This window comes from Humulus lupulus, chromosome 4 (genome assembly GCF_963169125.1).
Source record: "Humulus lupulus chromosome 4, drHumLupu1.1, whole genome shotgun sequence".
Taxonomy (NCBI): domain Eukaryota; kingdom Viridiplantae; phylum Streptophyta; class Magnoliopsida; order Rosales; family Cannabaceae; genus Humulus; species Humulus lupulus.
The window spans coordinates 143418340-143441000 of NC_084796.1; the positions used below are offsets into that span (position 1 = coordinate 143418340).

General features: G+C 35.1%; 1 non-coding gene across 1 annotated transcript; it reads right to left on the bottom strand.

Annotated features, from left to right (window-relative positions):
- Positions 1 to 13647: 13647 nt before the first annotated feature.
- Positions 13648 to 13754, bottom strand: LOC133833571 (small nucleolar RNA R71). The gene has a single exon (XR_009892944.1). It is a non-coding gene; the product is annotated as a small nucleolar RNA R71 (small nucleolar RNA).
- Positions 13755 to 22661: the final 8907 nt, after the last annotated feature.

Consider the following 22661-nt stretch of genomic DNA (forward strand, 5'->3'; position numbering starts at 1 on the left):
GGAGCTTGAAATTATAGGTCCATAGGTCCCCGAGATGGCTCTATCAATACTATTCAAGGTAAGAGTTTAAATTGGAAAAAATCAGGAAATGACATATTCGGAAGAAATTTGTTCTTAAGGGTCAAATATGTAATTGAGACAAATCAATTAATTAATATATTAATTTATGAGATTAATAAACTAATTAATATAATTTAAAATTAATTTTTAATAAAATGGAAATTTTTGAAAATAACATTTAAATAATTAAGATAATTAATTTTTAAGTAATTAGTTTTATTTATTTAAATAATGTGAAAAGATAATTGAGATGATTCAAAATTTGTTTGGATTAATTTGAAATTTATTCATTATCTAATCTGATAAAATTAGTTGTCAAGTTTAGATGTTTTAGAATAAATAATAATTAAATAAAAATAATTAAGACACATATCCTTGAAATTGGGACTACACGCCAATCACAGTGGAAGCAATGTGATTGGCATGTGACTAGGTCCAAGACTTGGCCTTGAATATTTCTTTCATTTATTTAAGTTTTTATTCAACAATTTGTTTATTATTTTAATTTTGAATTTAATTAATTCTTTTATAAATCTATCTGATAAAAATTAGTTTCTACATGATTCTAGAGAATTCTAAGTCTTTCACACACATAGAAAAATATATCGTATTATTTTTCTCTATCCCTGAAAATTATCTTAGACCTAATATTCCAAGATCTTATGAGTTGAGTACATCTTGTGAATCATAAAATTTCCCACCATTACTCTATGTGCCCACACACGTCTTGAGGTGTAGAGATATATCTTGGTAGATCTTGGTCTGAGTATTCAAAAGGCTGCTTTGGATTAGATGTTAGTTGGTGGTACTAAAAGATAGCAAGGAATCTTGAGTGTTCTACAACTGGTAAATCCTTATCATCTTTTTCTTTCTCTATGATTAATGTTTGGATCCAATTATTTAAACATTTATTAAATAATTTTTTTGAAATCTCTAGACCCACGTGCTTTTCACTGCGCACATGGGAAACCTATTACCAAAAAATTAGTCATACTAAGCTCAATAAAATCTACAAATAGCTCCCTACCATCTATCCTCAAAGGCAAGGCTCTAATCCACTTCCTCGATATTACCACCTCCCTGATCAGTAACATGGTCCTAAACCCATTAGCATGCATTTCATACGGTCTATTAAATCTATCCACTATTCTCTTAGAAACTTAGAATGAGTGGCACCAGAATCAATTACAACATGAGAATCAGTTCCAGCAATAGAGATCTAACCTGTGACCACAGAAGTCCTTGCTTCTGCTTGAGGCTTGGTGAGAGCGATCACACGTGCTAGAACCAACTTGTCATCCTTCTTAGGTTTCTCCTTAACCCATTCCTGACTCCTCTATTGGTAGTTCCTCTTGATTTTCTCTTTCTTACCACAGTCGTAACATGCATTTGCCCACATTCTCCTTAGTGATGCTTCTTACACTTCTCACACTCTGGGTTCCAAATGATTGCCGACTTCAAGAATAGCTGCAATCGATGATAAAGGTTTCTCTATGTCTCTAATTACCAGCACTAGATATTTCAAGTTCTAACTTGATGACGAACTTGATCTTTCTATCTAGAGGCAATCCTGGTAGTTCATCTGGAAATACTTCTACAAATTCGCACACTATATGAACATTCTCTGGCCTTAGTTGTGTTTCCCTTGTTAGGTTTCCAGTACTGGCCATATATGCTTGGCTTTGCGAACCATTTTTCGCACCTTTATTGTCGAAATTAGTGGTATTCAAAGTCCCAACATTTCCCCCACAGCAATGAATTGTCCTCCATCTTTCGGTTTGAAGATTACCACTTTTCTTCAACAATCTATTGTAGCTCCATGCTTTGCCAACCAATTCATTCCAAGAATAACGTCATGGTCCTTCATTTCCAATTTGATCAAGTCTCTTGGAAATTCCGTATATTTGATCTTGATTGGGAAAATTGCACCCATCTAGATGATAACATTACCTTTCACTGAAAGTAACGCGTTACAAATCTATTTCTAAAGTTTTCACAAGGCATGTCTAATCTATCTATCAATTCTATGGAAATTAAAGAGTGTGTAGCTCAAGAATCGAATAAGATTGTACATAATTTATCAACAATAGGGATCTGATCTGTCACCACTATGGCACTCGCCTCTGCTTCTCCTTGTGTCGAAGTGAATACCTGAGCCGACACTAGATTGCCAATATACTTTTATCCTTCCTTCTTTGATTCTTCTTTCCATTGTGGACAATCTCTCTTTATATCACCCTCCAAACCACACTTGTGAAATGGTCGTGCATTAGCTTTTTCACAATCTCCTTGATGCCTGTGGTTGCACTTAGAGGACCTAGGTATCTCCACATAGGGACTCTGGGTATTGTTATTATTGTTGGATCTTGGAATTAAATATAGATCCATGCTCCCCATTATTTTACCAAAAACATAACAGAAACCTAAAATCGCATAGCATATATTTAAATATTAGATTCATAAATTAACATAAACACAAAGATATAGAAAACATATGAATACACAAGGAATTAACTAACTCCTTCCTTTGAATTCCTTAACCTTTTGTCCTTGTAGAATGCTATGTATTGCAAGGAATTTAAACTGCTAGAACCAGTACCACACTCTTCCAAACCTTTCTCTAATTTAGATCTAAGAAAGGGTGGCCTATGTCTTAACACATGAGAAGACAGAAATACATAGAAAGAGAGAAAGAGAAAGGCAGCCTAGTGAGTAATTTGACAAAGTTTTTCTTTACATGAATGACTCTTTGAAAATCACTTCACTTAAGGGTATTTTTAGAGGAAAATGCTAGGGCAATCAAACTAGAGTAGTTACCCTTTTTATTTAATTATTTAATTAAATAAATAAGTGTATAATTGAAGCTATTACTTGCTCACCAATCTACACATATAGCTGGCCACATAGGGGCATATTTGCCATTTTGATTTTTCAATTTTGTTTCCAAAATTACCCAAAATCATATCCTTATTTATTTATTAAAAATAAAAATTAATTAAAGACTTGTTCAAAATAACTATTTATATTTTGAACCTTTATTTAATTTATTTTACTATTATTAATATCAATAAAATTGCCTAATTGTCATTAAAACTCTCTTTTGATAATTTCCTATTAAATCCTAAAACTTTCTTAAATTTCTAATTCTCATCTAATTTTACTAGAGACAGCATGGGGACCATGGAACCATGAACCCAAACAACAATAAGTTCCTGTGAGTTTATTTATAGTAATAAATTTTCTCACAACTTATTAATTCCTCGTGACTCCACTATAAACTCGAAATTGAACTCTTGAATTTACAGAACGTATTTTCCAAACAAAAAATATGTTATCAATTGTTATAACTATTGCAGTCAGTCAATCCTCTATCGACAACTTACTAATGAGTCAGGTGCAAATTACCACTTTACCCCTCATTAGTATTTTATCCTTAACTCCCACTTAGTTCCTTATAAATGATGTGAACTTAATCACAGAAATGAAATCTCAATCTTTTATCCTTTTGAACAAAGAAATTTAGGAAATCATTTTTTCACTTCTCATATAGAAGTTATAGATTTCATATCTATGAATAATACTCCTACTCAATTACACTACTGAATCTCCAAGAAGTAAGTATGGGTTAGGTCGTAGGGTAAGCTGGTAATGCACAAGTCAAAAGATTTAAATAATATTATTAACCGAATATTGTCACTCAAAATTAAGATCGACTTGACCTACGGTCAACGTTGGGTCATTGATTAGATTCGATAAAAGCGATACTTATTTATCTATCAATATAGGTCCTAATTTGATGTACCCAAATACATCCGATCTTATCTACTTGGTCAATACATTGGACAAGACATCATACCCTGATTAGGTAAGTAGATCATATCACTAAATCAGTGAAAATCCAATGCACTGATTTAATCTTAGGACTCGTTCTTTTGAATATAAATTATAACTATAATCCATTGTGACCTAGTCACTATAATTGTAACTATCCATATGTTTGAGATTTTATGAATTTTTATATTAATTAAATAAACATGTAATAAAACAAGCGAACAATGCAATTGAATAAACAAAATGATTTTACATCTTTTATTGATAATAAAAACATGTTACATGAGAAATATAGTTTTATAAATGGCATAAAACCCAACAAACTCCCACTTTCCATTTTAAAAAAAATGGGATAAGTTTCTCAAACCTATTCCCTCTACTTGCCTCATGAAAATGTTCTCTCCCAAAGTCTTGGTAAAAGGATTCGCCAGATTGTCTTCCGATACTATCTTCATCTCCTTGACGTCACCCCTGACCACATATTCCCTAATGATGTGTTATTTCTTCTCTATATGCTTTCCTCTTTTATGATTTTCAGGTTTTTTCGAATTCGTTGTAGCCACATTATTGTCACAGTACAATATGAGTGGTGTAACGACCCAAATTCGCTAATAAGGCTTAAGGGCCTTGATTAGTGTTCCTGGAGGGCATAATGGGAATTATGTGTGACTTTAATGATTAAGATACATGATTATGATTTAAAGCATGTTATATGACTATTTGAATATTTTAGATGCATGACTATGTGTATTAGTATGCATGTAGGCCCTGACTAGGTTAGAAGGGAATAACCGTAATTTTGGCCATTATGGGCATATCTGCTTTGATATATGTGATAATTGTCGAGACCACATTATTATGTGGATATATCTGTGATCTGTGACCCGAGACGATCCTAGTGAGAAAAGTAGCGAGAAAGTCATGGCGGGGATTTATACCCGGCTCGGGGTGAGCCTAGGGGTATAAATGAGAATTTAGTGAGTATACTGGAGTTTATTTTGACATTGAGGAGTATTATTGGTGATTAATTAGGTATCAGGAGTTAAGCGGGAAATATTAGAGACACTCGAGGAGTTAGTGGGAATTGGGTAAAATGACTAGAATGCCCTTAAGTGGATTAAAGGGTTAGAAATAAAGGGGAGGGAATTAAGGTCATTTGGCTTGTAAGGGATAGATATGCTAAGGCTTTATGTTAGTGGAAGTGGTAGAATGTAATAGAAGTCTGAAAGAGGGAAAAGAAGGAAAAGAAAGAAAAGAGAAAAGGAAGGGAAAAACAGAGCTGCTTTCCTTGGAGTCGATTGGTGATCTTTCAGCATTTCTGGGTGTTTTCTTGGAGTAACTTTCAAAGGGGAGTTAGGTCAACTAAGCCATAAGGTTTCTGAGCTAAGCTTGAAGAATTGGCAGAGGTTTAGCAAGAACACACTAACACTTGAGGTAAGACTTTAGAGTTCTTCAGTTTCTGATTCTTGTTTTTGAACTATGGTGTTTAAGTTGAATTTGATGGGAACTTTAGGGAATTCAGGCCAAAGGCTGAGGAAGAGCAAGCTAAGGAGGTGTAGAGGTTATCTTGAAATCGAATTCCATTAAAAGGTATGAAGTTCTGAGCTCTAGACTTTGGTGTTTTGACTAGTTTATGTTGAGTTCTGAGTATAAAGTCAGCTATGGTGAATTTTGGGATTAGGATTGCATGTGCTTGAGTTTTGGGTATTTGGGATGCTTGGGATGAGTAGAGTATGTTCATAAGGTTGTTTTTGGGTTTGGTGAAGGTTTAAAGAAGTTTTGGTTGAGTTTGGTTCGAGGAAATCGCAGGAAGGAAAACTGGGGTGGTGTCTGTCTGTGACTAGAGCTACAGCGCTAGCCTTTGGGCACTGTATCGTTAGGCCATGCATGCTGAGGGGATTTTGCTTCTATTTGTAGCGCTGTAGCGCCCTCCCATGAGCGCTGTAGCGCTACCCTGTCTTCTGAAGGGGATTTTAGGGTTGTTTGCAAGGGTTTTTGACCAAGGGTTTGGGGTTTGATTCGACCACCTTGTTGGGTGGAACTAGGACTTCCCAGGGGCTCGGGATTGGCCCCGAGGCTAGGTTTTGAACTTGAGGATCGATGATGACTTTGGCCTATGATTGTGTTAGGTGAGCGCTAGGGCTCAAGAGGGATCGTGCTTAAGGAGTCGAGTGATCAAAGCTAGCGTATCGAAAGGTAAGAAAATTGCACCCGGTTATATGATTGTGATGGGACTAAGTGCTCCTGATATTTGTATCATGTCAATGATGGTATTATGCCATGGGACATGTAAAAGCGGCCTAAGGGTGCCGTACATTATATTTGCGCACAGGGCGCGACTCGGCCACTTGTAGCTGAGGATAGCTTAATATTCATTGAGCTCGGTTTAAGCAGGCCAGAGTCAGTGGGATAACAGAGGGAGCGGCCTGAGGGCGCTAGCCCTAGTTATCGCTTGTGAACTAATATATGATATGAGATGACATGTTAATGTGCTGAATACTTGATTATACTGAGTGATTATATGGTTGAGAATTTGTGATGCGATATGAGATATTGATTTGTCTGTTGATTGCTTATGCTCTGTTGTTGTGTTTTCTTGCTGGGCCTTGGCTCACGGGTGATACGTGTCGTATGTAAAGGCAAAGGCAAGCTGGACCAACCCTGAGATGGAGAGCCGCGGGGTGGAATGTACATAGCTAGTTGTTCAATCGTCATGGTCGAGGAGTGGATCAGGACAGGGATTGCCTAACTGTTTGTTTTGCCTTAATATGGCTTGATATTGTATTTAAACCTTATGTCTTTTGTAAACGGTCTTTAAACTTAATATTTTTGGGATCCCGTGTAAACCGAAAATGCTTCTTAGTGAGAATGTGACTTTTGAGACCAAAACATTTTAACCCTAGTTCCTTTGTAATCTCAATAGCACATTTTTAATTAAATGACTTGATTAGCAAGTCCAGCACTTTATAAACACACCGTGTAACGGTCTTGGCTATCCAGGGCGTTACAAGTGGCTTCTCCATTCCTTGAATAACACCGTGATCCATGTAGAACTTCTTCAACTAGACTATTTCCCTAGTTGCCTCAGATGCAACTATGTACTCAGCCTCCATGGTGGAATCTGAAATGGTGGAGTGCTTAATGCTTCTCCAAATCACAGCTCCACCCTAAGAGTAAAAACCATTCTAAAAGTAGACTTATTGTCTTATTGTCATCAACATTCGTCTGAAAATAAAAAACAGTGTAGTTTATTGGGTCCAGTGACCACTCGAATAGACCAGCATATAATCCTTTATCCTTCATAGATACTTTAGTATGTGCTTGACCGCTATCCAATGTTCACTAACAAGATTTGACAGGTACATGCTTACAACTCCCACTACATAGCAGATGTCTGGTCTAGTGCATGACATAACATACATAAGACTCCCAACTGCAGATGCATAGGGAATCTATTTCCGCTCTTCTTCCTCTTGAGAAGTCTGTGGAGACTACTTCTTAGAAAGATGAACTCTATTTCGGGATGGCAACAGTCCCTTGTTTGAGTTCGTCATGGAGAAACATTTAAGTACCTTTCTATGTATGTTGTTTGAGATAGCGCCAACATCTTGTTCTTCTTGTCTCGAATGGAGGGCAAAACATAATAAATTCGTTAACAACTCTTGGGGTCGAACCACTATAAAATTATTTTTGTTGTTTACGTGAATTCAGCTATTTTTATCTTTAATCATCATTTAACTTGACTTAGTGTCAATTTATCAAAATGGTGGTCAACAAAGATCATGGAGAAAACTACTAACCTTTGTGAGCTAGAGAAAGAGAGAGAGAGAGAGAGAGAGAGAGAGAGAGAGAGAGGTGAGTGATAAATTCGCTGAAATCTCAAATAAACCCCTTAAATAGTTTAGGAACTATCATTAGTGTTAACCAATAATATTAGCACATTTTAAAATAAGTTTTAGAGCCAAAATAACATAAATGTAAGGTTGTAAGGACCGCCCATGTGATGCATCGCCTGCACGTAGTTAATGCATCTCCTTGCAAGCGATGCATCACCTTTTTGTGGTTTTGCCTCCCGAGTAATGCGTCACCTCCAACAGGAGACACAAAGTAGATGCCTCTGTTATTGTTAGGGTTGGCACCCTAAAATCATGTGGAAAGACATTTTTATTGATTAAATAAAAGTACAATTTTATTATATTTGAACAAAAAAATTCATATTCATTTATGAGAATATGATCTTGTATGCGTACAAAAAAATTAAGATCATATATAATGAATAAAATAGTCAGAAACATATTAAAGTATGAAATATTTAATCAAGGGTTGCTAGTACGGTATACTAAGCATATGGTATACGAGTAATCTTGATTCAAATTATTGATGTGCATAGAAATCTTGGTAAAGTTACTTTTTATAATTGTGATTATATATGACAGGACCAATGTGAATTAATTTCTTTATAAATTTATCGTTTGCAATAAAGAAATTATTCATATCTTATAAGATGATCATTTGTAAATCAGTCTAAATCTGTAGAGTCCAAGAACTTTACTTAGCTAGTTAGATAGTAGTAATAGTAATAGCTAGTAGTAGTTATAGTATGTTTATTACTGTGGATTTTGGTTCAAGCCAGGACTTAGTTGGACACTCGTAGCAATACTTGTAGATTTTATAAGTTTAACCTATAGTTTAAGAATATTAATTATAACCTAAGGTTTGATTAATATGACTGAATATGGAGATGATATTTATTATACTATAAGGTTTAGATAGACCCAAAAAGATAATAACACTTGTCATATGTATGTTTAATGAGAATTTTAGTATTTTTGAGGAATAGTTTATTAAGAATAATATTTGAAAATCCTAGAGTCTGCCAGAAGCTTTGAAATCGTTAAAGGACTTAGTCAAGGCTTTTTACTCAATTCAAATTAGGCTGAAAATGTATAATTACGTGTATAATATTTTAGCGTATGCCGATATATCGCAGCTCTAGGGGGCGATATATCGCCATACGGGGATACGGAAAACACGTAACTTCGCACGACCATTTCGACGAGCCTCGGGAATGTGAGCCCAAGCGATATATTGCCTATGGTTGGCTATATATCGGCTCTAGGGCTATATTTTCAAATGATTTTGAAACCGAGCTCATTTTATTCCATAAGCCTCTTGATAAGCCAGAATCTTTTTGACCGAGTCTTCAGCCTCTGCTGAACGATTATTCAAATGCTTTTCAATTAAAAAGCCATTATTTTATTCAAGCTAAATGAAGACCTTTTCATTCTTGAACTCTATAAATAGGACCTAGTACCCAGCCATTTCTTCATTCTTCAAGCTGAGTTCAGAGCCTACAAGCTGCTAGGATTACTGTAGAGTGTTAAACACTTGGTTGGGGTTATAAGCTTTATCATTATAAGCTTATCAAACACTTGGGAAGTAAGATTTATAGTGTATTTCAGTTTCGAGGTATAGTTTGGTTATAAAGCAATCAAAGGTATTCCTATTCCTAGTTCATCTCTGTATATTTCCTTAGTTTTTTAGTTTTTCTCTACTCAATTCCTAACTCAGTATTCTTTATTCTTGGTTAGGCATCTAAGGTCTTTGAACTTGAGGTTCTTGTTGGTAAGTATCTTCTCAATGGTTTAGTTCATTCTTTTCATCTCTTTTCTTTTAGAATACTCACCTCTCTATTAATGGTTTTTAGGAGTTTTCCAAAATCTCAACCTTGTTCTCATCATCCTGATATTTTGGTAAGGAAAATAGGATAGTTCTTATGTGATATGTGCTATGTTTATATAAAAGTGTTATGATTATGCTATAGTATGATTTTATGTATTATGATATATGCATGTTTTGGGGCTTATACTTGTTATATAACAAACCCTAACACTTTTATGTTTTGGGCTTATAGTTGTTATATAGCAAACCCCAACATTTTTATGTTTTTGGGGCTTATAGTTGCTTAACTAGCAAACTTCATTGTAGTTTGAGGCTTATAGTTGCTTAGTTAGCAAACCCCAATAGTTACCATGTACATGGGTTAGAATTATGATATATGTGTTATAGTATATGATATATGTTCATGGTTTATGTGTATGGTTATGTTTCATGCTTGTAGTAGATTTTCCTTGCTGGGCATTAGGCTCATTCCTTTATGTTTTATATGCGCAGGAAAATAGTTATGGCGGCTGAAAGGTTCTTGGCAGCTTGGGAATGTGTATTGAGGGAGAATGGAATCGGTGAACTGCGTGAACGATTCGAGGATGAAGTTGTTTCTAGTAATTTAAAATTATGCTTTACATGTATTTTGCGCACTTTGTTTTGTAATGAATTTTAAGATTTAAAGTTATGAATATTTTAATATTTTCAAAACAATGGGATCCCATATCCTAAATGAATTTTCATGTATTTAACCTTTGCATTACAGTTTATAATAAAGTTATGGTTATTTCATATGTATGTTTTCTTAAGATTAGTGTCTGTGTATAGTAGTTATGAATGGTCCAAAGTCTAGAATAAGTTGGGTCGTTACAAAATCATGAGTTGTCATGAACTCCTGTTCATATTTATCAGATCTTTTCATTCATTCATTAATGTCGCTTAATATACAGAGGCTAGTGCCTTTTGTTTTAGAGATTCAATATCTTTATTTGCTGGGAAAATGATTTTACAATAATGGAATCCATGCTTTCCCAACAGATCGAATATTGGTTCCCTTAAGGGTTAATTTTGGGATTGAATAGTTATTGAGGTCAAATCTATAATTCATTGGTGAATTGATGGTACTTGAGGAACAAGAGGTAATTAGAAGGGTAAAACAGTAATTCTTGATTATATCAATGGACTAGAAGAGAATACACTATAATATATAAATTCTATAATTACTAAGAGTGCAATTTCATATATATGGTGGAGTGTACTTAAAAAATAAGATTATTTCATTAAAGAGTTTAATTAATAGTCTAGTTTATTGAAGCTTAGTATTATAGGACCATGGTCCCTAGGTAACATTTGTCCTACACTATCAAGGGTGAAGATGTCCCAAACAAGATTAATGGCGAAAATGAATTATTTTTCCAGTGCTAAGTGATAATTATGTGCAATTAATTAATTTGACTAGTTTTTATTTGAAAAACTTTATATTAGTTGAAATTAATATTAATCAGTGTTTGGATTAATAATAGAGTTAATCATTATCTTAGTATAAGATAAATATTGAAACTGATAGATTTAAGAAAAAGGTTAATTTTGAATTAATTGATATTTTTTTGGGAATAAATATGTTGTCTTAAAGATAATTAAACAAAAAAAAAGAGAAAAATTAGAGAGACAAACATGTGGTACACGCCAGTCACTGTGCATGCACAGTGAGTGGCACCACACACATGTACCACATGTCCGTGAAATTTTAATTTGGAATTTTAAATATTACTTATTTATAACTAATAAACTTTAATTAATTAAATTAAAATAAAATAAAATATTTTTATTAGCTTTATAAGTCTAAGAAAAGCGATTCTTTTAAGTCAGTTGTTTTAGTGAGACAAAAAAAAATCGATAGAATTTTTGTAGAGATAATAAATTCTAGAACTCTCTACATCCTTCTCCCTTCTCCAAACATTCTATATCTCATGTATTGAGAATATCTAGAGAGCCTAAATAATCAACCTATGAATCTTACGTGCCCACACACGTCCTTGTGTGTTTGAGGAACAACTTGGAAGACTATGATGTGGATCTTCTAATAGAGTAGCTTTTATAGTATTTTCAAGGGTTATTTTATGGAATTTTTTAGTTTATTTAGTTATGTTTGTGCAGTATGATGCTTTGTTGCCTATGTTTGATAATATTTCAGGATTTATGGGATGTAATTGATAAATGAACGTGTTTGGCTTCGAAAAGATGTAATTTAGTGAAAAAATGACATTTGAGTCACGACGCTCTCACATAGAGTCGTAGTGCTGTGATTAGATAGAAAGGTCGAATCATTAAGAAATCAAGGGCCGCGGCGCTACCTTTGAGAGCTGCGATGCTATTGACTAGAGAATTTGAGCTGCGACGTAGGTACATTAGAGCTGCAGTGCTTGAACGGTCAGAGATGAGGCGTATTTTAGTTTTTGGACACAGGCCGATGTTCCTCATTATAGAGCCTCTGCGCTTGAGTGGTCAACTTGCAGAATAGAACATTTTATGCAAGGGAAAAAGTGGAATTTCACGTCCAAAGCACAGATTACTATTTAATCATCATTATGACGATTTCTGAAGAAAAAAATACCCTAAGAATGAGACTCAAAGAACACACTGAGGAGGCAAAGACTTGTAGATCAACTAGTCTATCATTCAATTTCATTGTTTACTTTTACTTTCTGGAGTAGTGATGTTGATATTTGGCTTAATGGATTTTACTATGTTTAGCATGAACTAAATTCTTATTTAGGGTGTTAATGGATTCTCTTGAAACCTTCTGATTATCTAATGAAGTTTTTATGATTTTCCTGTCAATATTGTGAATTATTTGTCTTGTGTTTAATGCTTGTGATTAATTGGCCACTAATTGCATGATTTATATGATTTTAACCTGAGATTTGAGAACTAAAGGATAAATATGCTATAGTCAATTTAGATTGGACGAGAGTGCTTGTATGATCTGTTTTATATTGGATTGCGTGTTTAATACTTGCAATAAGTTAGTTTACCAGAGAGATGTAGGAGATTGCTTATTGTAGATAATTATACATCCTAGTAAGAATATAATTTATAATTGTAATCCTCTATCATAATAGAGACATGAATTCTTCAACTCTCACTAGAGAAGCATAGGTGGATAGTTGATGAAGTTAATAACCCTAATTCTTAATCCATTGAATTAATATTTAGTTTTGAGTCCTCCATTGTTCTATTTTTTTTTTATTGTTTTAGTCTTATAAATTTAGATTTATTAATTGTCAATCAATTAGAATCAAAGATTAAGTTTTGTTAATTAGTAACAGTCCTCGTGGGAATGATACTTTACTTATTGTTTTATTACTTGTTATGATTGCGTGCACTTGAGTAGTTCAAAAATCTCACAATAAGTTTTTGGTGCCGTTGTCGGGGACTGTAGTATTAATATCAATATAGTTGATTTTTATTCTAAATTAGTTTTTATTTCTAATACTCATTCGGTTTGTGGCTCTATTGTGTTTTTAGGAATTATTGGTATATGCGACGATAGACAAAAGGAACTTAATTCGGTAGATCTTGAAATTGAAAGAACTTGCAGACAAAACCGAAAGATAAAGAGAAGGCTGGATTTTGCCATAACTGAGAATCAAGGAAATGCAGCAAACATTGCTACTAATGTTAATAATATCCAAATATTGTAGAGGTCCCAGTGGAACTAGGATCAAGGACGCTTAGAGACTATGTACTTCCTACTATCACAGGAGTGCATTCATGCATCAAACACCCCACTATTGCTGCAAATAATTTTGAGATCAAGCCAGCAATATTACAAATGGTATAGTCTACTATTCAGTTTGGGGGGTTGCCTACGGAAAATCCTAATTTGCACATAGCCAATTTCGTGGAGCTATTTGCAACGTTTAAGATGAATGGGGTGAGTGACAATACAATTAGACTTAGATTATTCTCATTTACTCAAGAGACCGAGCGAAGAGTTGGCTAATTTTTCTGTAAGCTAATTCTATCACAACATGGGAGGAGTTAGCCCAGAAGTTCTTAACAAAGTTTTTCCCTCCAACAAAAGTTGCAAAGTTGAGAGGGGAAATTAATAATTTTTACCAGACAGAAGGGGAATCGTTGTATGATGCATGGGAAAGATTTAAAGAGTTATTAAGAAAGTGCCCACATCATTGTTTAGAGAAGTGGATGCTCACTACAACAATTATGCCCATATATTACATTACAATATCACATATTTTTAAAAGTGCTATTATTTTTCTAATAGAAAAAGACACGGCTAAAATGAAATATTAGGCGATAAATGAAATACACTTAGGCGCCAAATGAAAGACAAAAGCAAAAGACAAAATTACTATCCCTAATCTCTAAGGTTGAATCCCTAATAACCCTTCACGCCTCCTCTGTTTCTCTCTCACACTCAGTAACTCTCACTCACTCTATCTTTCTCTCTGAGCTACTCTCTCGTTCAATCTTTCTTTCTTTCTCTCTGTTTGTGCAGGTGTGTAACAAGGTTATGGGGGCCCGCGACTTGGGTTGTGTGACGGGGAGGCTCGACTCGTGGGTCTACGACAGTCTTGTACCAGGTTGAAGGTGAGTTTCCAGAAATCCCAAAATCCATCACCAAGATATACCTCCTTTTGTTTTATAGTTTTTTTTTATGCAATATATATACTATATGTTGCATGGAATTGTTTGTGGGTGTTAATACAGATATGTGTCAAATTTTTTGTTCAAATTTTCTCTATGTATTCTTTGTTTGAAATCATATTACTTTGAAATATGGTTGGTAATGTGTAACGCCCTGGATAACCAAGACCGATACACTGTGTGTTTGAAATAGTGCAAGACTTGCTAATCAAGTCATTTAGTTTGAACTGTCTATCTATAGACACAAAGGATTAGGTTAAACAAAATTTGATTATAAACGGTTAAACTTTATTGAAAACAGATGTTTATTATAAGGGATCCCAAATCAGGGTTTAAATAACATAAATACAAATTTCTTAATTACAAATAATTGACCAAGCCACTCTAATGGAAAAATATACGTTTTAGGTTCCCGTTCCTGTACAAATCCTCGACCGTGGTGGCCGAGCAGCTGACAATGTACACCTCGCCCCCAGAGCTCTCCAACCCATGGCCAACTTGCCTTACCTGCACCATGTAGCACCCGTGAGCCGAAGCCCAGCAAGAAAACATAATATCATATCATAACAGTATTAACAGCTAAACAGTTCACAGAGCATAATCCAATAACCACAAAGCATTACTCGGTTCTTTCAAGCCATTAAGTCCATTCAAGACAACACACTGGTCAACAATCAATAATCCAGCTCCAGATACTCATTAAGTCATAGACAATATTCTACAACAGATATTCAGCACATACATTCAGATTCAAGACACAATCAATCACATAATACACTCATACCACATAATATCCAGGGCCGACGACTTAGGCCACACCCTCTGTTTAACCCACTGACTCTGGCCCGCTTAAATCGAGCTCAGTGCATAATAAGCTGTCCTCGGATACCAGTGTCCGAGCCGCGCCCTGTGCGCAAGTGTGGATTTCGGCACCCTTAGGCCGTTACCACATGTCCTCGTGGCATAATTCCACCTTATGACATTCATATCATTATAGGGAACTCTTAGTCCCAACATATTCAGATAGTGTATCGCAATCACATAACAATACATTCAAATATAGGGAACACTTAGTCCCATCCTATCCACATACACAGGTGCAGTTTTCTTACCATAATGCCAAATGCTTTAATTAGAAAGGACGACCCCCGAGCACGATCCATTCCCGAGCCCTAGCTTATCACCTAGTCACAACCAAGATAACGAATTCCATTAATATTCACATATGGGTTTTCATCTACAAACTAGCTTCCGGGATTCCAAATTCCACCAAGCACGGTGGCGAAACCAAACCCGAGCACCCTAGACCACTTTCCCGTGACTAAAACCCTCAAAAACTCATGTGAACAGCCAAGGGCTGCGGCCCTTGAAGCTTAGCTGCGGACCTTCTCCAAAACAGAGCCAACACCACACCTGAAGGGGACACGCGCCGCGGCCCTTGCTTTGGGCGCCGCGGCGCTTGCCTTTGGCCGAGCCTTCTTGGCTCCTTTGCAAGCTAGGGCCGCAGCGCTCTAGAATAGAGCTGTGGCCCTCCTCGTCGAACCCAGAATTTCCACCATTTTCAACCTCCAAACCTTACCCAAAACCACCCCAAAGCTCCCTATTTCGATAACAATCATTCCCAACACTTTTAAGACAACTTTAGCATCTTAATTCAACAGAAAACTAAGCTTAAAACTTATAGAAATCCCATCTTCAATTTCTGAAACCCAAGAACACAAACACTCAAAACCAACCAGTCAAAACCTGAATTTAAACTTTTAGATCATGAATTAGAGTTTACCTCTTCCATTGAGCACCTTCTCTAAGCCAAACCCCAGCTAGTTCCCAAGCTTTCAGCTCAAATTCAACCTTAAATATCAAAGTTACAATTATCTCAACACCCAGCTAGAACTCAGAATTTTCTAACCAAAAGAAAGGAATTCACTGCTTACCTTAGTGCTGATTCAGTTCCTTGGATAACCCTTGATTTAAACCTCAAAATCCCCTCTTCAATTCCCAGAAATCCTTAGCTCAATCCCCTCAAAATCCCTCTTGATTTTCTCTGTTTATTTCCCTTGTGTTTCCCTTGAGAGAGAAAAGAGAGCTGAGAAAGAAAAGGTCGGTTTATTGTGGTTCTACTGTTTTCTATTCTTAGTAAGTCTAACCTTATCATTTAAGTCAAACCCAAGGCTCGGGGTGCCGGAACCGTCCCCGAGGCCAAAATGGTAAAATGTCCCATTATTCCCACCTAGACACCCTGACCTAAAATATATCTCCATATATTTATTTTCATAACCCGATAGTCTAATTAACTACCCGATACCTATAATATCCCTGACTTATCCAAAGTCAACTATTAAACCTTGTTGTGACTTTCCCGCTACTTGCTCCCTAGGATCGCCTCGTGCCGATAGTTACAAATGCACACACCTGTACACGCATATATATTTATCAATCTACCCACATAATAATGTGGTCTCAACAATTTATCACACACATTCACATTTATGCCCTAACGGGCCAAGATTACCATTATGCCCTACCAGCCAAACAGGGCCCGCATACTTATTCAATACCCATTTCACGCTTTCTTACCATTAGTTCTCTTAACTTCCAATTATGCTTTCCCAGCACACTAATCAAGGCCCTTAAGCCTTATTAGTAATTTTGGGCGTTACATAATGTACTCCAGTTCATTTTTTGTTTTATTCCCACCTTAATTATGTTATATCTATACTAAATTATCTCAAAAGACCAGGGACTATATGACTAGTAATTGGTTGATTCATTGCAATTTATTGATGAAAAAGCTCTGTGAAATGATGAGACGACTTTCGATTTGATTAGTTGGAAAATATTTGCACTAAAAATGTAACGACCCAAAATCACTAATATGGCTTAAGGGCCTTGATTAGTGCGCCGGGAAGGCATAATTGGCTTATGTGTGTGAATTTATTGATTTAATGCATGATTATATGATAAGCATGTTTGTATGATTATATGAATGTAAATGTGGTTAAATGTTATATCTGTGAGAACCACATTATTATGTGAGTAGATCTGCAGCATGCGACTTGAGGCGATCCTAGGGAGCCAGTTAGCGGGAAGTCACAACGGGGCTTAATACTTGACTTGGGGCAAGTCAAGGGGTAATTCAGGTATTAGATGATTATTTGGGTTATCGGGTTATGGAAATAAATAAATAGAGAAATATTTGAGGTTAGGAAGCTTAGGTGGGAATATTGGGGAAATTTACCGTTTTGCCCTCGGGGACGTTTCCGGCACCCCGAGCCTCGGGATTGACTTAATTAACCAAGGGTTAGACTGAGCAAAAGAGAAACTGGTAGAATCAAACACTAACCGACCTATTTTGCTCTTCTTTTCCTTCCCTTCTCTCTCTCAAGAAAAAACACTGGAATTCAAGGGAAAATCAGCTGGGAATTCAGTGGTTTGGGCTGGAATCTTGAAGGTTTAATCTAGTGCTCAGCTAAGGAAACTCAACCAAGATTAAGGTAAGAGCTGAATCATATTCTTGAGCATTAGAATTCTGAGTTTTGGCTGAGTATTAAGGGTGTTTATGGTTTTGATGTTTAAGGATTGAATTAAAGCTGGGAAGCTTGGATTTTAGCTCAGGAATCTGTTAAGGAAGTGGTTCAACAAAGAAGGTAAGCTTCAATTCATAATTTAGAGGTTAAAATCTGAGTTTGCATGACTGGTTTTTGGTGTTTTGAGCTGCTGGGTTTCATAAATCAAAATGGGATTTTAGTAGGTTTTTAAGCTGGATTTCTGTTGGATTATGCTGTTAGAATCATGTTAAAATTTTTGTGATTAATAGGTTTTGAATTAGGGTGCATTGGGGTGGTTTTGAATGAGGTTAGGATGTTAGATATGGTGGTTTTTCTGGGCACGAAGGGTTGGGCCGCAACTCTGTTCTAGAGCGATGCGGCCCTACGAAGCAAGTGAGCCAGGGAAGCTCTGCCGAAGGGGAGCGCCGCAGCGCCACAGGGTAGGGCCGCGGTGCGTGTCTGCCTACTGAGGGGCTTGGGTTTTGTTTTAGGGGTGGGCCGCAACTAGGTTTCAAGGGCCACAACCCTTAGGTGCATTCTTGATCTTTTGGGGATTTTAAGCGCGGGAATCTAACTTAGGGTGCTCGGGATCGATTCCACCACCGTGTTTGGTGGAATTCGATGTCCTGGATGCTAGAACTATACCCGGAAACATTTATTAGAATATTCATGGAATTTATTACCTTGGTTGTGACTAGGTGTTAAGCTAGGGCTTGGGAAATGGATCGTGCTCGAAGGACGTCGCTCGTAGTCAGTGAACGTGGAAATTAAAGGTAAGAAAACTACACCTGGTTGTGTATTTTCAACGGGACTAAGGGCTCCCCAATATGTATGCTTTGAAGGATGTTATTATGCCATGTAAACAGTAAACCAACAGCCTAAGAGTGCCAAGGGTTACACTAGCGCACAGGGCGCGACTTGGCCACTGGTAGCCGAGGACAGCTTATTATGCCTGAGCTCGGTTTAAGCGGGCCGGAGTCAGTGGGGTAATAATAGGGTGCGGCCTAAGTTGTCGGCCCTGATTATCATGTGAATTGATTGTTATTAGTGATTAGTTGCATCCTTGGTTCTGAATACGTGTTGTGTGGTTAATGTGGAATGTTAAGTGTTTAATCATGCTTAAAGAATTATTTATCTGTTATTGTATTTGTGATGCGTATTATGTTTTCTTGCTGGGCCTTGGCTCACGGGTGCTACGTGGTGCAGGTAAAGGCAAGGGAAAACTTGATCAGCCCCAACTTGGAGAGCTCTGTGAGCTGAATGTACATGACCATCTGCTCAGCCGCCACGGTTGAGGGGAAGATAGGGATAGGGGAAACTGAAATGTCTGTTTTGCCATAGAATTGCTAATGGTTGTTTAAACGTTGGAATTTTTTTGTAAACTGACTTTCGAACACTGTTTCTTTTTGGGATCCCATGTGTAAAACTATTTAATTATATAAAATGTATCTTTTGAAACCAAAACCCTTTTTAACCCTAGCACATTCATGGTTAGCGACACATTTTTAATTAAATGACTTGATTAGCAAGTCCTGCACCTTTATACGTACACAGTGTAGCGGTCTTGGCTATCCAGGGCGTTATAGAAACTCCAAATATAATCGCATGCTTTGGAGGCCAAATATAACTGTACCAATTAGGAGAGCCTAAGGACAAAGAACAAAAATTGTTGTTTTTACATAAGCTTCTCATTGCTACATAGTAGCAAACTTAAAAACAAGGGTTGAATCAATCAAATTTAGGGTATTGGTTAAAAATAAGGACTGCCAATATGAATATGTATGTTTTCCAAAGTTTATGAGAAGTATTCATTCTGTACTTACAGTGAGAAAATGAATCGAATTTTTTTGTTACCTATGATGATAATGATCAATTCTTGTAAAAGGTCAACTTGTAGAAATCCAGCTTGGGATTTTTCCTCCAAGAAATCAAGCCCCTTTTGTTCCGAAATCTAGCTTGGTAAATTTTTGGTCTAAGCCTGTTCATATGATTAATTCTTGCTTGAACTCTTATTTATTATAGTGGCACTAAGTGTTTTTATTTATTATAGCTACCTTATTAAGTATATTATAATTAAGGAATCCTGAATGGTGTCTCACATTCTTTGCAGCAGCACTAAAGGCCTCTCTGTGGCTTATATCTGGCTTTAAGGTTGGCTTTAAAGTTGGGGTTAGAACAAGGGCTATAGACACCAACAGGTAACTAGTACAAGATCAGGAAACTAAGGCATATTTACAATAGTGAGTAATACTATGTACAACAATTAATAAAAACACATTTAGTAATATAATTAGTGAATCTTTCTTTGTCAATACTACATATATATGGATCTGGCACAATGCTTTTCTGCAATTGATTTATTACTTTTGAAATTAATATATTGTTAGGAGTGTGTCCTAAAAAGCATGTAAAAGACATTTGTTATTTCTGTGAATAAATAAATACAAAGGTTTATTATTATATTTAGATTATTAAATTATTGTTTGAATAATTTTGTAAATATCTAGAAAAATTCCATATTCATTATTGAGGATGTGATCTTGGATTAGTACGAGAGAATTAAGATCACATGAATGAATAAAAATAGTCAACAACAACAAATTAAAGTTATGGAATTCTTTAATTGGGGTTGTAAGTACGGTTTAATGAGTATCATGTTGATACAAATAATCTAGATCCGGATTATTGATGTGGTAAGACATCTCAGTACAAGTACTTTATATAATATGATTATATATGACATGGACCGATATGAATAAAAGTCTTTATCCAAAAACCATTCAACAATAAAGACTTGTAATACATATCATAACTGATGATCATTTATAGATCAACTTAAATCTTGAGTGTTCATGAACTACTGTTCTTGTTTATTAAATATTTTGATTCATTCGTTAAGGTCTCTTCATAGAATTAGGCTAATGACTTTTCTTTTGGAGATTTAATATCATGGATGGCTGGGAACATGTATCAACAACACGGAATCTAATCTTTCTTAATGGATCGTATATTAGTTCCCTTAAGGCTTAATTCTAGAACTGAATGATTTTGAGCTCAAATCTATACTTAGATTATAGATTAATTATTTACTAGTGAATTAATGGTACTTAAGGAATAAGAAGTAAATTAGAAAGGTAAAATGATAATTCTTCCATTCTAATTTATGAACTAATTAATTAGAGGGTTGAACTATTATAAGATGGTTATATCAATGGACGACTTAAGATAAGATTTCTGTAAAAATATATCTATAACATAAAGAGTGCAATTCTGAATTTATAGTGGAAAAATATCAGAATTAATAAATTAACTATTATAATTAAAGAGTTTAATTATTTAGTTTAAATTTATTTGAGCTTAATGTTATAGGTTCATGGTCCGCGAAATGGCTCAAACAAATACTGACAAAGGTAAATACAAAAATGGGCAAAATGACTTATTTGATAAGTAAAATATTTTTCTATGCATCAAACATAATTATTGTATAATTATGTGTAACTAATTAATTATTTGATTTAACAAAAATATAATTAATTTTGAATTAATTTATTTTTGGGATTTTTGGTATTTAAATAATACGAAAAAAATTGGAAAAAATCACATGCCATCCCTGGCATGTGGTACACGTGTAACATAGTGCGCAGTCACTGTGCTATGCGCATAAGAGACTCTGAGTAGTTTCTTGGTTCCACAATTTTAGTTATTTAAATATTAAATAAATAATGAGATATTGTAATATGATTAAAATATTATTATTTAAACATAATCTGATAACTAATTAGTTATTTTCAAATTGTTTAAAATAACTAATATTTTATTTTTAATATATTGGATATATTAAATATAGGATATCAGTTTTTTGCAGAACATAACTTTTCAGTGATAGAAAAATATCGTGAAATCTCTCTAAGAAAAAGAGAACAGTGATACAAGCATAGGTCACTGTTCTTCACAAACTTACGTCCAAACTTTATCAAATCTCATGTATTGAGAACATCTGATAAATAGATTTTGCCTATTATTTTGTATAACGAGCCCACACTTGTTATTTGTGTGCTGAAAACATTTTGGAAGATCTTGGTGTGAGATCTCAAGGATTTTTTCCATACAAAAAGATAGCAGCAAAGAAGGACCTGAGGTAATTTTCTATTCATGTCTTTGATTCAATATATATGCATGTGAAGAAGTAGATATAGAAATCTTGTGGGATTAAATTAACAATTTTGATTGTTGTTCCGATGCGTATAATCTCTGATTCAATCTATAAAAACCAAAAAATGGTACCAGAGCCATCTTCACATATATATATATATATATTGAATCTGTGTGGGTTAATTTTATGCATTTAATTATTTTTGATGAATGAATGGATGGCTTAATATGATTGAATGCATGGGAGTGTTGAATCGTTAATTGTATGGTGTTTTGGGTTAGGATTTCTTTATGATAAGATCATTGTGTAAGCCATTAAATGGCATAGGATTTATGTAATTTTATTTGGTTTTAGACACCATAAAATTGTAATTCCGATCACACAAAAGTCAAAACGGAGCCCGGGATTCAGAATTCAGCCACCGTTCCTTCGAGACCGCTGCCGGGGACGTTGTACGGACCATACGGACGGGTCCGTACAGTTTCGTACAAAACGGCCCCGGCAGCCCTGTTTGACGCCATGTGTCCCCGTCTTGCTGGTCTAGAATTATTTTTTTCTCAAATTATTCTGTTATTTTTTAAAAATTTTAAATTGTTAAATATCCTATTTATTAGAAATTTAATATTTAAATAATGTGATAATTTTGTTATCCTAACAAACTTTTTTTTTAAATCATATTTCAAAATTTAATTTTAAAAATAATAGATTTTAATTAAATATTTTAGTTTATTGTT